We start from the raw sequence: 13,323 nt of genomic DNA, 5'->3' as shown, positions 1-13,323 counted from the left end.
ACTATACACCTTCTGATAGGTCACTTTCAAAGTAATATGCATAATTTGATTGCATAACAAGACTAATGTAGATGTGGAGAATAAGCCCTGCCTGAGTGAGTGGGTGCATTGAAAAGGAACCATTTCAGAAAAGTTAATGAAGGGTTGTTGAGAGGTGTTGACATGATTAGGAGTTGACCAGGTTTGGTAAAGAGCCCAAAGGTTGACAAAGGTAAAAGCTGTCACCACTCCTAGACCTGAAAGGCAAGGAAGAACCATGTTATTGAATTTGGTCAGAACTACAGCTGAGGAAGAAGAGCAGGCGGAATGAAGTGGTTTTAAAGCGAGGAACGCAGCCACTTCCTAAGCCGTGCCTGACAGGATGAAGGTGATGCAAATACACACTCCAGTTCTGTCTCCTCTATCTCATGCTGATGCATCCATTGGCTAACGCTAATCAGAAGGAAGAGGGGCAAGGGAGCCTTGGATGTGGTGTGTACAGATCAGCTTCTAGCAAAAGAGCAGAGCAGGGAGGGGTGAGACAGACAGAGAATAACCTGCACAGTCCTATCATTCTTTTGGTATTCCCAGCTCCTGGTACAATTCCTTATATATAGCAGCAAGTAAATATTGAGTGGATGAATGAATGGATGACTTTCCACAAATTCCTCTATTCTTGGTTCTTTTGATTCATTTTTCTTAACAAACACAAGACATGTAATGTTTTTTAAATAAACAAATGAATGCATAAATTAAAATAATTTTTAGTCCAATCGTGTGCTCTCCAATTTTGGAAAGTATCAGCGTCATACTTATCAGGAAACTTATTCTGCTGTGCTTTTTACCTATAATATCTAATTAATCCTCACAGAACCCTAATAAAATTGGTATACTCATCCCCTCTTTACAGGTGAAGAATTGAGGATCAAAAATATTTGAGAATGATCAGACAATGCTTTCCTCTTCAATTCTCCAACTGCATAAAATCAAAACAGAAAAATGATATGAATGCTTAAATAGTAAAGCCGTTTCTTTAATAAATTAAAAAATAAATCCATGAAACAGAAGTACTTCTCTCACCACTGAGCTATATAGACAGCAACCGAACTACTGCAATTTCAGTAGTCTTCAAAGTGGTCATGAAATAGGTCTTGGGGAAAAAATGGTAGCTAAAACCATGAATATACTTATTTTATTTTAATCGAACACTGTTTTTAGGGAATGGATGGTGGTGATTGTTGTACAACAATGTGCACATACTTAATACCTCTGAACAACACACTTTAAAATAGTAAAAAAAAAAAAAAAAAAAAAAAAAAAGCTCTAGCCCGTTTGACTCAGTGGATAGAGCATAGGCCTGCAGAATGAATTGTCCCAGGTTCAATTCCAGTCAAGGGCACATGTCTGGGTTGTGGGCTCGATCCTTAGTAGGGGATGTGCAGGAGGCAGCTGATCAATGATTCTCTCTCATCATTGATGTTTCTGTCTCCCTCCCTCTCCCTTCCTTTCTGAAATCAATAAAAAATAAAATAAAATGGTACAAAAAAAGGTTAATTCTGTTTTATGTATATTCTAACACACACACACAAGCAATGGGGACTTGAAGGAAGTCAATGTTGACAACTTTCTCAAAAAGGGAAGTAAATAGGGCAGGTCACTCAGAGGAGCATTTTTTGAGATGTAGGAAACTTGAGCAGATTCACTAGCCTGGAAAGGATCATTTAGAGAAACAGATGCATATCCACCAGCAGGGTAAAAGAGACACAAATCCTGAGGTAGCCCATTAAAATCCAAGATATTGAGCACTGTGCTTCCAATAATATTAAAACCCAATAATATTACAATTTTCTCAAAGTACATAAAATCTAAGCAATGTTATTCGCATTAACGTTTCCTTCAAGGATTTTTCTTATACGTATCTCACAATGAATTCAAATCAAATTTTATATTGATGGCATGCAGGTAGGGTTTTTTGTTTGGACTTTTTTTGTTTTGTTGTATGTGAGGGGACAGCTTTCTTAGTATTGTTTGTTCATTTATTTTTACTTCCTGCAAATTCACCTTAAGTATGAGTTCAGGTGAAGGGCAAAATGGTTCTATTTTTAAACATCCCTAATTACAGTTTATTGCCCCTTAGAAAACAGGGTTAAGTAAAAGGCAGAGAGTGATATAGTATGATCGTTTCTAAAGTCCAGAATGTGGTTTTTACAACTTGTGGAAGTGTGCATAACTATTAAGTTTTTCTTGCAATCCACCTTCTTCCTCTTCCCCAACGAGCAAGGGAGGTGGGAAGGGACCACATACAAATTGCAGCTACCCATTTGCTTCTGTTATACTTTCTTTCCTTTGAAGTTGGCAATAGCATTTGCTTTGATCAACTGTTGTAGGCCCTTTTTGACCACTGTCCCTACTGTCCCGTAAAAGTTCTTGTAATGTCCCAACCTGTTAGAAACAACCAGATAAATGTTCAGCGTTTCAGGAGGTGCACCTGTTTTTTGTTCTTGTGGCTGAAGTTGAGAGAGACCATAGCACTTGGATAAGCAACAGTTTCGGTTTTGCAATGCTTTATCTGTATGTCACAGGCAACTACTCATGAGAAAGGAAGTTTAAGACTTGTAGGTAACAAACCACTACCCTGATTCCAGGAAAATGCCCGTTTACTGAAGCCATTTTCCCCCCTTTTTATAAGATGTCTGTAGTCAGTTTAGCATTTAGGTCATATTCCAAAGACTTTAAGCTAATTAGCCTTATAAGAGCAATTTCATTCCTCGTGTATCAGCTTGACAGTTTTCTTCCGCCGAGAGCAGCATTTTCTGGTTTTCTATGATAATTGTTGAACCACACACGAGATGTTTCCTTATGTAAATGATCATTACTTGATCAAGTATAGACTTCAATCACTTTTCTAAAATTCACTTACAGATATAAATGTGTGTACATTAGTTACATATGTAGACCCACACAAATGCTAGCTGGTCACTGTGTCCAAGTGTAAGCTTTGTGAGTAATTTTTCATTTCCATACCATTTAAAAAGCATAACAGCTCTGGTGTTTCACCACTTCCTCTTTGGGTAGACTATCCTTTTGCAGAGGAAAAAAAAATGCCTCGTGAAGAGAGCAGAGGAGAGAACAGAGCCCTTTGAGGAGTTGGTAGATGAACTCAAGTATTTAAGCAGCTTAACAAGCAACTGTAAATAAGACAGAGGTAAGAAAACACTTGTTCCTTGCTATTTTTTATTTTATTATTTGGATTACTCTTTATAGAACAACGGTTTTAATGCTGGCTGGATTACACAGTAGATTAGATAAATCGAATACCTCTGTCTAGTGAGCAGTCAGTATGTTAAATGAAACCGTTTAGAAAATTTGCGAAGTTTCAACTTCACATACAACCTTTTAAAAAGCTGGAGATTTTTAAAGTTCTCATTGATCTCAAGTTATTTTAACTGCAAAGTGAAACATACTCCTTTCCCCATATTTTTACACAGAATTTGATGCTGGGAGAACTTTGGGATTAATAATAAATTTTAGAATATTTCCTTCTCCTAGCTCCAGTTTGTTCTTAACATTTGTAAATTCTCCTACATATATCCTTTTGTACAGTTAGCACTTTACTAGTTGGACTTTAACCAGGAAGAATACATTCTTGCATTTGTTTTTACCCACTGCCAAAATATATTGTATTATTTACAATGTGACATTTCAGTATTATTTCTCCTATCATCACATTATGGTGATATTTAAATAGTACAGAAAAAGCAATTTGTAGTATAGGTAGTATGATTTTAGAATCTAAATAAGACAAGTAAATCCAACTTTAGAAATTCATGTTTTTCTTAATAAAATTAGTTTACAATTATAATGCTTAAAAATGGAGCAAGAACTAAGACAAAGTAAGACTATTTGGATCCATCATTGGAGACCCAATTAAGCAAAAACTGATCTCATTAGTGAAATGTTAAAATGATCTAAATCCAGCAGAAAATTTTTCTTGATTGTGCCAATCTAGAGCAATGCTTATACATATTAACCATTTCACACAGTTGTGTTCATTATTTAGCAATTTTAAATCTTTTTAAAAACAGTTGGTTTCTTATAGTTGGCATAAACCTTATAGTGTTTAATAAATTTTTTTAAAATGCAGTAGTGAAGTATTCTGTTTAGACATATGGGAGTTTGCATGGTTGCCGCTAGCTACTCATTTTGAGAAGCTGATACACATCACACATTTGCTCTGTGATATTTGGTAAAAGGTAGATATCCCAAGTAATAGAGAATTTGAATTTTTACTTAATTTGGTTCAGTGTTTTTTTTATTTTCTTAATTAGAATAATCTCTTGGCTTTAAAAGAAAGTAATTTTGCATTGTTCCATCAAATAATGGATTTAATTTTTATTAGTTTTGGAAAACAGTAGTATCATACTGGTTCTATTACGTTACTTGGAAAATGTTTTGTTGTTGTTGTTGTTTTTGACACAAGGTGCTATAAGAAGAGATTATAGGGAGAAGGAAAGCAGACTGTTAGTATTATAAATTCAGGAAATGAACTGTGGACTCGAGTTTGACATCCTGAACTAGATCGACATTTTTAAATTAAAGTTGATAGTTGTGAGAAACCCATAAAAAGTGTGCATCCGCGTCTTATGATTTACACACTAATTAAACACAACTAATTCCATCAGCCCTTGATTCTGTTATTGACAATACCATTTTTAATGCCCTCTTTTAAAAAATAATTGGAGTATTATAAATGTCCAGAACTTTATGTATGAGATATTTTTTTTTATCATGAACTATTGAACACTGTGGATGTTTTACACATAGTGTGGTATTACACTGAATAACTGATAACAGCCAAGAGAAAACATAGCCCAAGGAGATTATAGTCTCAATTGATCACCACTGTAATTAAGAGCAGCAAATAAAGGGCAAAGCAGTAAAGAAAATGCCACCCTGCTGGCAAGACAGATGTGTTGATGCTGTTGTTGCTGTTGAGAATGATTAAAGTTTCTGACTGAATAGCCTAGGCCCAGATTATGGAAAATAAGTTCAGAATTTGTCCTGCCTTTGCAAAAATTGCATTGACAGAAAATTTAGTGCTTCTCTGGCTGCGTTTCCACGAGACATAAAGATTGTTGAAGGCGACATTTTGGTCATTGTTAGGAGAACAACGGATGCATTGCATGTGCTTTTGATTTCACATACTGTTGTAAGAACAAGTATTTCGAGCCTGTCCCCCAATCCAAAAGTTTAAAGCGAAATGAGGTATAACATTGTAAATATAGATGTTGACTTTTGAACTATAGATGCATATTTTACTATGTTTCGTTAAGATTGTATTCATGGGGCACACTGAGACATCGATTTTCATTGAGTCTGATGGAAGCTGAAACTGAATGACTGCTGATCAGCATCATAAAACTTTTACATCTGTCTTAGAAAGGCATGGATGGCACGGGGGTGATCTTGCTGGGAATGTGTCAAACTATTGATATCCAGGGTTGATCCGGCCGATCTAACGTGGAGAGCATGGAGAGGTGTCTCCCTTCATGGTATGACCCTCCCACCTGTCGAAGCTGCTTGTCGTGGGCTCTAGCCCACCCCAGCAAATATATTACCTTTCAAATAATAATTCACTTTGAAGCAGCAATGCTATTTGTTTTTGACACATAGGAGGAGACTTCCAGATGAACTTTTGAAAGATTGAAACATTTGTTCGTTTGTTTGTTTATTTTTAACCTTCTATTGGTCATTTTCTCATTTACAAACATAAAGACAAGAATGTTTGTTGCCTGACAGAAAGATTATGGTTTGGGTGCAGACTAAGAGGGATGGAATTCAGAAACAAAGAGGCTCTAAATCTAGATACTGTGGGTCTTCCTGCCTTTATAAACTAATGTGTGTCTACCTACATTTGTTGAACGATTTTTAATTGATGAGACTTCTAAATAAGTGCTACGTGTAGCATGTTCATATTTATTATATTAATAAAAGTATATGTTAATTAAATGGAAAATTATTGTTTTCGCAAAAATATGCACTGTGGCAGTACATGTGCTCTCTTACATAGAATATGTATCTCAACTCCTTACAAGAAATAACTTCGGCCATTATAAAAGACAGATGCAGCTACTTTTACATTTTTTCATATTTCCACTTAAAAGATACATTAAATGCAATCAATTTATACATCTGTACTTAAAAATAAAAACACATATTTAGAAATCTTTAAATTTATATTACCTGACATCATTGATATTGTTATTATTTTACATGAACTAAAACTGGGTACTTAGATTTGATGTTTTCCAAATTCCTTCCAGCTTTATTTTTTCATCATTCTATACATGTACAAGAAACAGGTTTTAATTTTTCAGTATTATTGAGGAAAAGACTGAATTTGTATCTTTAAATGTGATATTAAAGCCATTTATTAATATAGGAACCATGGAAAGTAGATCAGAAATTAAGTTAGTCTACTGGCACCACTCCATGAACCAGTATAAAATGTCACACCTCATTATTTTTCTATTTTATAGATATTTCATCATAAACTTTAGTGTGTTTTATATGTATTAGTTATCGCATTCTCAAAACTCTTCTTATTTGGAAACTATGTAAATAGTAATAGGATCTTGAAAAACATCACCACCTTGTTTTCATTCTGAAAAGAAAAGAAAACTAGTAGATATTGTTTACATAGGCCTTAGTTAAATTTATTCCCACTTTTCATAAGAAAAATAATTTAAGCAGATACTTTTATTCCCTTTCTATGATGGCAACAGATCTGAATTAGAGTAGATGCAAAAACATTTTCCATGAAATTAGGCTGTTTTCTGAGTAAAATAAAACATGTATCTGATGGCACTGGATTTTTTTAAGTGCTCACTAAAAATGCTTTAATACTTCATTTTTAATTTTTTTTAAATTTTGAAATAATTTTAAACTCAAAAGAAGTTGTAAAATAAACAGCAATCAGACTATTAATCCCTAGAGGGAAAGTAAGGGAGGGTGGGGGTAAGGGGAAGAGATCAACCAAAGGACTTGTATGCATGAATATAAGCCAAACTAATGGACATGGACAACAGGGGGATGAGAGCATGATGGGGGGGGGGGGAGAATGGGGGTTAATGGGGGGGGATGAGGACACATTTGTAATTCCTTAACCAATAAAGAATTTAAAGATAAAAAAATAAAAATAAAATAAAAATAAATAAATAAATAGAATAGAATAGAATAGAATAGAATGAACTCCTATATACCATTACTAAGATTTGCCTAATCTTAATATTTTACCCCTTTTACTTTATAATTTTCTCTCATTCTATCTTTCATCTCCATAATTTCTTTCCTGGACCAGTTGGTGGTAAGTTATAAACAACATAGGCCTTTCCTCAGTGTCTCACTAATAAAAAATAGAGGTAATCTCTTACACAGTGCTCACATATAATTATTTACTTCATACATTTTCATGGATAAGATGCTTTTATCTCATTTGTCCATCTTCTAGTTCTGCTATTCACCTTATGCTGTTTTCTCGTCCAGAAAGGAACCAGTCTAGAGTCAAGGATCACATTTAGCTGCCGTGTCTCTTTAGCCTCCCTCCATCGGGGACATTTCCACATACTGTCTTTGTCTTTTAGGAAAGTGGACATTTTAATGAGTACCATCTATTCACCAACTCCTTTTCCCTTTTAACAGAATGCTTCTCATTTTGCCTTTGTCTGATGTTTCCCGGTCATTAGATGGTGGTTATGCTTTTTCTGCTAGGATACTGCATAGGTGATGGAGTTTTCTCTCAGGCTGGCACATCTTAAGCACACAACGCTCGTGTCTCCCACCTCGGTGATGTTCATTTCGTTTGTTTTTTTAAATTTTTTAAAATTGTTTTCAGAATGGAAGGGTGAGGGAGAGAGAGATAGAAATGTCAATGATGAGAGAGAACCATTGATTGGTTGCTTCCTGCATGCCCCACAATGGGGATTGAGCATGCAATCTGGGCATGTGCCCTGACCGGGAATCAAACCATGACCTCCTGGTTCATAGGTCGATGCTCAACCACTGAGCCACGCTGGTCGGTGATGTCCATTTTGGTTGCCTAGTCAAGGTGGTGCCTGATTCTCCATTTTATAAAGATGGCTCCTCGTAAGAAACTTCCCCTTAGGTTTATTATTAATTGATGCTCTCGTCTGATGCTATCTTTCCTATCACGGTTACAAAACAATATTTCAACTCCAGGACGCCCCGCACATTTGTGTCAGTTTTTCCCTTCTACTATCAGCAAAAGAACTCCCTGATCTCCCATTTATTTCATTAGTCATGCATGTATCTAAATGTTACTGAATTCCTATATTTCCAGTGGTTTATAGTTCATCACTGCCTTCCTTATTTTGGGGTGCAGTGTCCACCGTTGACAAACGGGGCCTCTTCATTCTGGCTTCTATGTCTTTTGTGGCCTGCCCCCATCATATTAGGGAGCACTTGGTTACTTCGTGTGGCATCAAAAGATGTTCCAGGCTGATCCGGTGCTTATCCTAGTCCACCCCTGGAACCACTCATTTCTCATTTCCTTGGTGGGGGGAAGGGGGGGCGGGTGTTAGAGGCTGAGATCTGGGTTCAGGATACTCACTGCCCCTGGAGTCCTTTTGCTTCTTGACCCTTTCACAGACATATATGAATGCATACACACAGCTAGAGACACAGACATACAAATGTGCGCACACAAATGCATATGCTTGTGTACATAAAAACACTTGTACATTTACGTATATTTTGGACATGATAAGTTCATCAGATACCTCCAATTCCAATCTGCCCCCACAGGGTCTTGTTTGCCTTCCCCCGCTCCTTTTTCCAAGGGAGAGTCCGGGATCCTAACAACACCATCATGCTTACTCATTTGCTCAGCTCCCTCCCTTCTTCCCTAACTCATTCCCTCCCTCTCTTCCTCCCTAGCTCCCTCCCTTCTTCCCTATTTCTTTCCTTTCCTCTCTATCTCCCTCTCTTCCTCCCTACATCCCCCTCCTTTTCTCATTCTCTACTTCCCTATCTCACCCCCTTCCTCCTTCCCACCCTCCCATCCTGTTCTTTCTTTTGTTCAGACTTATCATAGTATTCATTTGAAATACAGTTGGGTTCATTTGTTTCAGCTTGTTTGTAATTTTAGGACATTTTTTCCCCTTTGCATTCTTATTGATTTAATTTAATTTTTTGAATTGGTTTACTTTAATCATTTTCCCCCCTAAGCCATGGAGATTAAGTGCTTCTTGCCCCAGCCATTTTTATTAAACAAACTTCATATGCCAACTGTTATGATACAATTTAGAAATAACTGTTTGAGTTGTTGAATAAACTTCTGTCTTTATATTTTAATTCTATTCAACCTACATTTAGTCTGAAATCAATTACCTTCTTGGGTATTTCTAAAAATGACAATTTCAGATATCTGTGGTACTTGGTCAACATTATAAATTTATTATTCTGGAGGTTATTTTCTTTAAGTTAAGTGTGAATATACATCACACAATTAGATAAGGAAAGGAAAGAAACAATTATGGATTTGTGTAGTTCATAAGTACCGGAAACAACTCTCACCCTTTTATATGAGTGATTCTAGAATGTTCCTTCCTCTAACACTCCCCCATATTCTACTGATACTTACAATTCTGAACATATGTCAATATTTGTGGTAGCAAGAGAAAGTGGGTTCATGTCAAAAGATTCATTTTCAATTTCCATTCTGTCTGTGGATGTTAGATACCTCTTCTTTCTCCAGATATCTAGTCCCATAACTTTAATTTTTTTATCCCTATTTTCTTAGCTTTCTGCCAATTTCTCTTCTTTCTCCAGATATCTAGTCCCATAACTTTAATTTTAAAAAAAAAATAAATCCCTGCCCTAACCAGTTTGGCTCAGTGGATAGAGCAACAGCCTATCAGGCTGAAGGGTCCCAGGTTCGATTCCAGTCAAGGGCATGTACCTTGGTTGCAGGCACATCCCCAGTAGGGGGTGTGCAGGAGGCAACTGATTGATGTTTCTCATTGATGTTTCTGGCTCTCTATCTCTCTCCCTTCCTCTCTGTAAAAAATCAATAATATATATATATATTTTAAAGAAATCCCTATTTCCTTAACTTTCTGCCAACTTCTGGACTCATGCCTCAAAGGGATCATTACATTTCTTTACTCAGATATCAACAAGCATCTCAAAGTCAACATGTCCACAATATAATTCCTCATTGTCCTTCTTGCTCTTCTCCATCCCCAATGTGTTTTGGTAATTGGATCATCTTACAACCAGTTATCTAGGTCAAAAAACCATTGATTCCTTTCTTTCCCTCACCTACATCTTACTTATCAGTAAGTTTGTCAATCTATTTTCCCAAACTATATCCCAAGGCTGACCACCATCGGGAGCACAGATGGACACTTCCCTCTCTGTTCTGGTTGTAGCCTCCTCAGAAGTTCCTCTTTTTCTACTCTTGCATCCTTGCCAGCATAACCTTTTGAAAATAAGTCAAATCATGTGGATCCGTTCTCAAAATTCTTCAATGGCATCCTATTGGAATTGAGATAAAATCCAGATTCCTCACTATAGGTTATATGTTTGGCTTCCACCCGCACCTCCTCTTTCTTATCTTACCTCTCCTCCCTTTATTCACTGAGCTTGGTCTCCGCTCCTCATTTTGCCCCTAGGCCATCACAACCTCGTTTCTGATTCAGGGACTTTTTGCATGCTCTTTCCTCTTTCTTGGCATGCTCTTCCCACACGTATTACTGCAACACGATTCTTCTTTGTTCAGATCTCTGCTCAGATGTTCTTACAAATGGGTGTCTTCCATGACCAACTACATATTGTAGTGTGATGTCCCTAACCCAGTCACTCTCTGTCCTTTTGCCCCATTTTTATTTTCTCAGTAGCACTTAATACAACATAAAACTTTCATTTTTTTCCTAGACAGTGTGGCTCAGTAGTTGAGCGTCAACCCATGAACCAAAAAAAGTTATGGGTTCCATTCCTGGTCAGGGCACATGCCTGGGTTTTAGGCTGGCTCCCCAGTAGGGGGCATACATGAGGCAGCCAATTGATGTTCACATGAATGTTTCTCTCTCTCTATCCCTATCCTTTCCTCTCTCTAAAAAAAAAAAAAAAAAAAAATCAATAGAAAACATATTTAATTTTTTTCATCTTTATTACTTTATTCAATCATTTATTTTCTGTTTCTCCCGCTAGAACATAAATCCAAAGACGGTAGGGATTTGGTCTGTTTAGTTCATGCTACATCCCCAGTACCTAGAAGAATGCATTGAACATAGGAGGTACTCAAATAAATGATGATTAAGAAAAAGGCCTCAACATTTCTGAGCCTCATATATAAGGAAAATAGGCATAATAAAAAATAACAACCATGTCCCAGGGTCATCTGGAGGAGGCCATGATCAGGGTAGAGCTCTAAACTGCCATGCAATTGACAGGTGGGGATACTTCTGCTAACACTGAGTGAAAGGAACTGAAACCAAAAAGTGGTCCCCGGAGTCAACGAATAGAACGAGAAGTTCCCCTTTTCTCTGTGTGGGCTCTTTCCCCTGAGCTAAGAAGAGAAGAGTTCACAGTGGCTGCTGCAATGTCTCTTAGAATTGCTCAGAGTTGCTGCCCCCTGCCTTTGCACTTGACTGCCCCTGCCCTCGCCGCCCAGAAATACATGTGCCCACCCTTCTATGCCCGTTAGGGTTCACTGCTTTCCTCAAGCCAGATGGAAGAGCGATCTCCTTTCAGACTCCTTTCCTGATCAGCCATCTGCCTCTGCTGGCCTCGCAGCTGAGCATATAGCTCACATTGTGTTTTGCACAATTATTTCCTGATTCTATTTTTGTCCTTAAATCTACTCTAGGGAAACTGTTTCTTTTGTGCCAATATATTCAGTTTAGGGTTATAAACATGACTTGGTTCTTGAGAGTACGGGGCTCTAAATAACGATGATGATGATGGTAATCATGACAATGTTAATAATAATAATAATAATAATAATAATAGCTTTTCTATTACATTTCTTAGTATCAGTTTTTCAGTACCATTGCACAATATTTTGTAGTATTAGTTTTTAGTATTATTTTGTATCAGGTGCTTCCCATGATTAACTAATTTAATACCCTCACCAACCCTGTGAAACAAATTCTATTATTTCTATTTTACAGATTTTTTAAAAAGTTTAATAAAATACAGCCTGGGGAATATGGTCAGTAATATTATAATAACTATGCATGGTGTCAGGTAGGTACTAGACTTATTGGGGGGAACACTTTGTAAATTATATAACTGTCTAACGATTATGCTGTCCACCTGAAACTAATACAAAATAGCACTGAATGCAAACTGTAACTGAAAAATAAATTTTAAAGGAAGAAAAGCTCAGAGAGCGAAATATAGCTTGATAATGGTCACAGAACTGATGTTGGCTGGACCTTTATCATGTTATTATTCTGCCTCTACTACTTATTTACTGTGAAGTAAGGCAGGCCAAACTGTGGTTTAGATACAGCAAAGACTCCACAGATTATAGGGTAAGTCTCACACTCTAGTGGGAAAAATATTAAGAGAAGTGGATTTCACAATATGAAAAATATTGTGTGTCACCTGAGACCTCACAATAATGGAGAGTTACACTCCCAGGGCAGCGATGGCACCAGGCTCCTGGGAAGGACTGCTTTGATGTTGAAGCATCAACATTTTCGGTAGATGGAAAAGACTTGGGATAAAATATTTTCAGAAAATGCAGAAAAATCTCAAAGAACAGAGAAAACCTTTTCATACATGAAATTACTATCGAGCCACCTTTTCCTCTATTTTACGGTCCTACCATAGGAGGTATTTGATGGCTCTGACTTTGTGGTTCTTCTCAGGAAGTCGGCTGTGTAAGAAGAGGTGACAAAGGACCAGGTTGCCCAGGTTGTAGGCCAAGAAAAGGAATTGTACATTGTGAGCAAATATTTGCAGGGACATGTGCATGTGTGGATTGGGAGAGGAATGCATTGAATGAACTATTCATTATCTGTGTTGTACACAGGCCAGGGAAAACCGTTGTTTGAAGGGAAGCAGGATTTACTACATAGGTCCAAAGCTTTCTTAGAAGATACATTATTATATTTAGAGTAGTTTTAGATAAGCTGTGTTTACCTTCAAAGGTTCACTACACTTTCTTGCCTTTTCATTTCCATTATAGCTGCAGGTCTGATAACAGTGAAAAAGGGCTCAAATATTATTTGAATGTGCCAACTTAAATTTTGTTAGCTATTTTACTATGGGATAATTGGCCATTGAAAATAGGTACACTGATGTCTGGTAAGG

General features: G+C 36.8%; 1 protein-coding gene across 2 annotated transcripts in view; it reads left to right on the top strand.

The window, feature by feature from the left end:
* The first annotated feature begins 3,101 nt into the window (after positions 1 to 3,101).
* MBNL1 (muscleblind like splicing regulator 1) overlaps positions 3,102 to 13,323 on the top strand; it is a 195,814-nt gene continuing 185,592 nt past the window's right edge. Inside the window, exon 1 of one of the 2 annotated variants that reach the window (XM_070406976.1) lies at positions 3,102 to 3,184. The gene's annotated coding sequence lies outside the window, so the exon portion shown is untranslated. The remainder of the gene's footprint in view (positions 3,185 to 13,323) is intronic. The other variant, XM_070406956.1, reaches the window with a different exon arrangement.

The sequence above is a fragment of the Myotis yumanensis genome, unplaced genomic scaffold (assembly GCF_028538775.1).
Source record: "Myotis yumanensis isolate MYYU_CA2020_CCGP unplaced genomic scaffold, mMyoYum1.0.hap1 SCAF_2, whole genome shotgun sequence".
Taxonomy (NCBI): domain Eukaryota; kingdom Metazoa; phylum Chordata; class Mammalia; order Chiroptera; family Vespertilionidae; genus Myotis; species Myotis yumanensis.
This window is presented reverse-complemented; position numbering and strand designations above follow the sequence as displayed.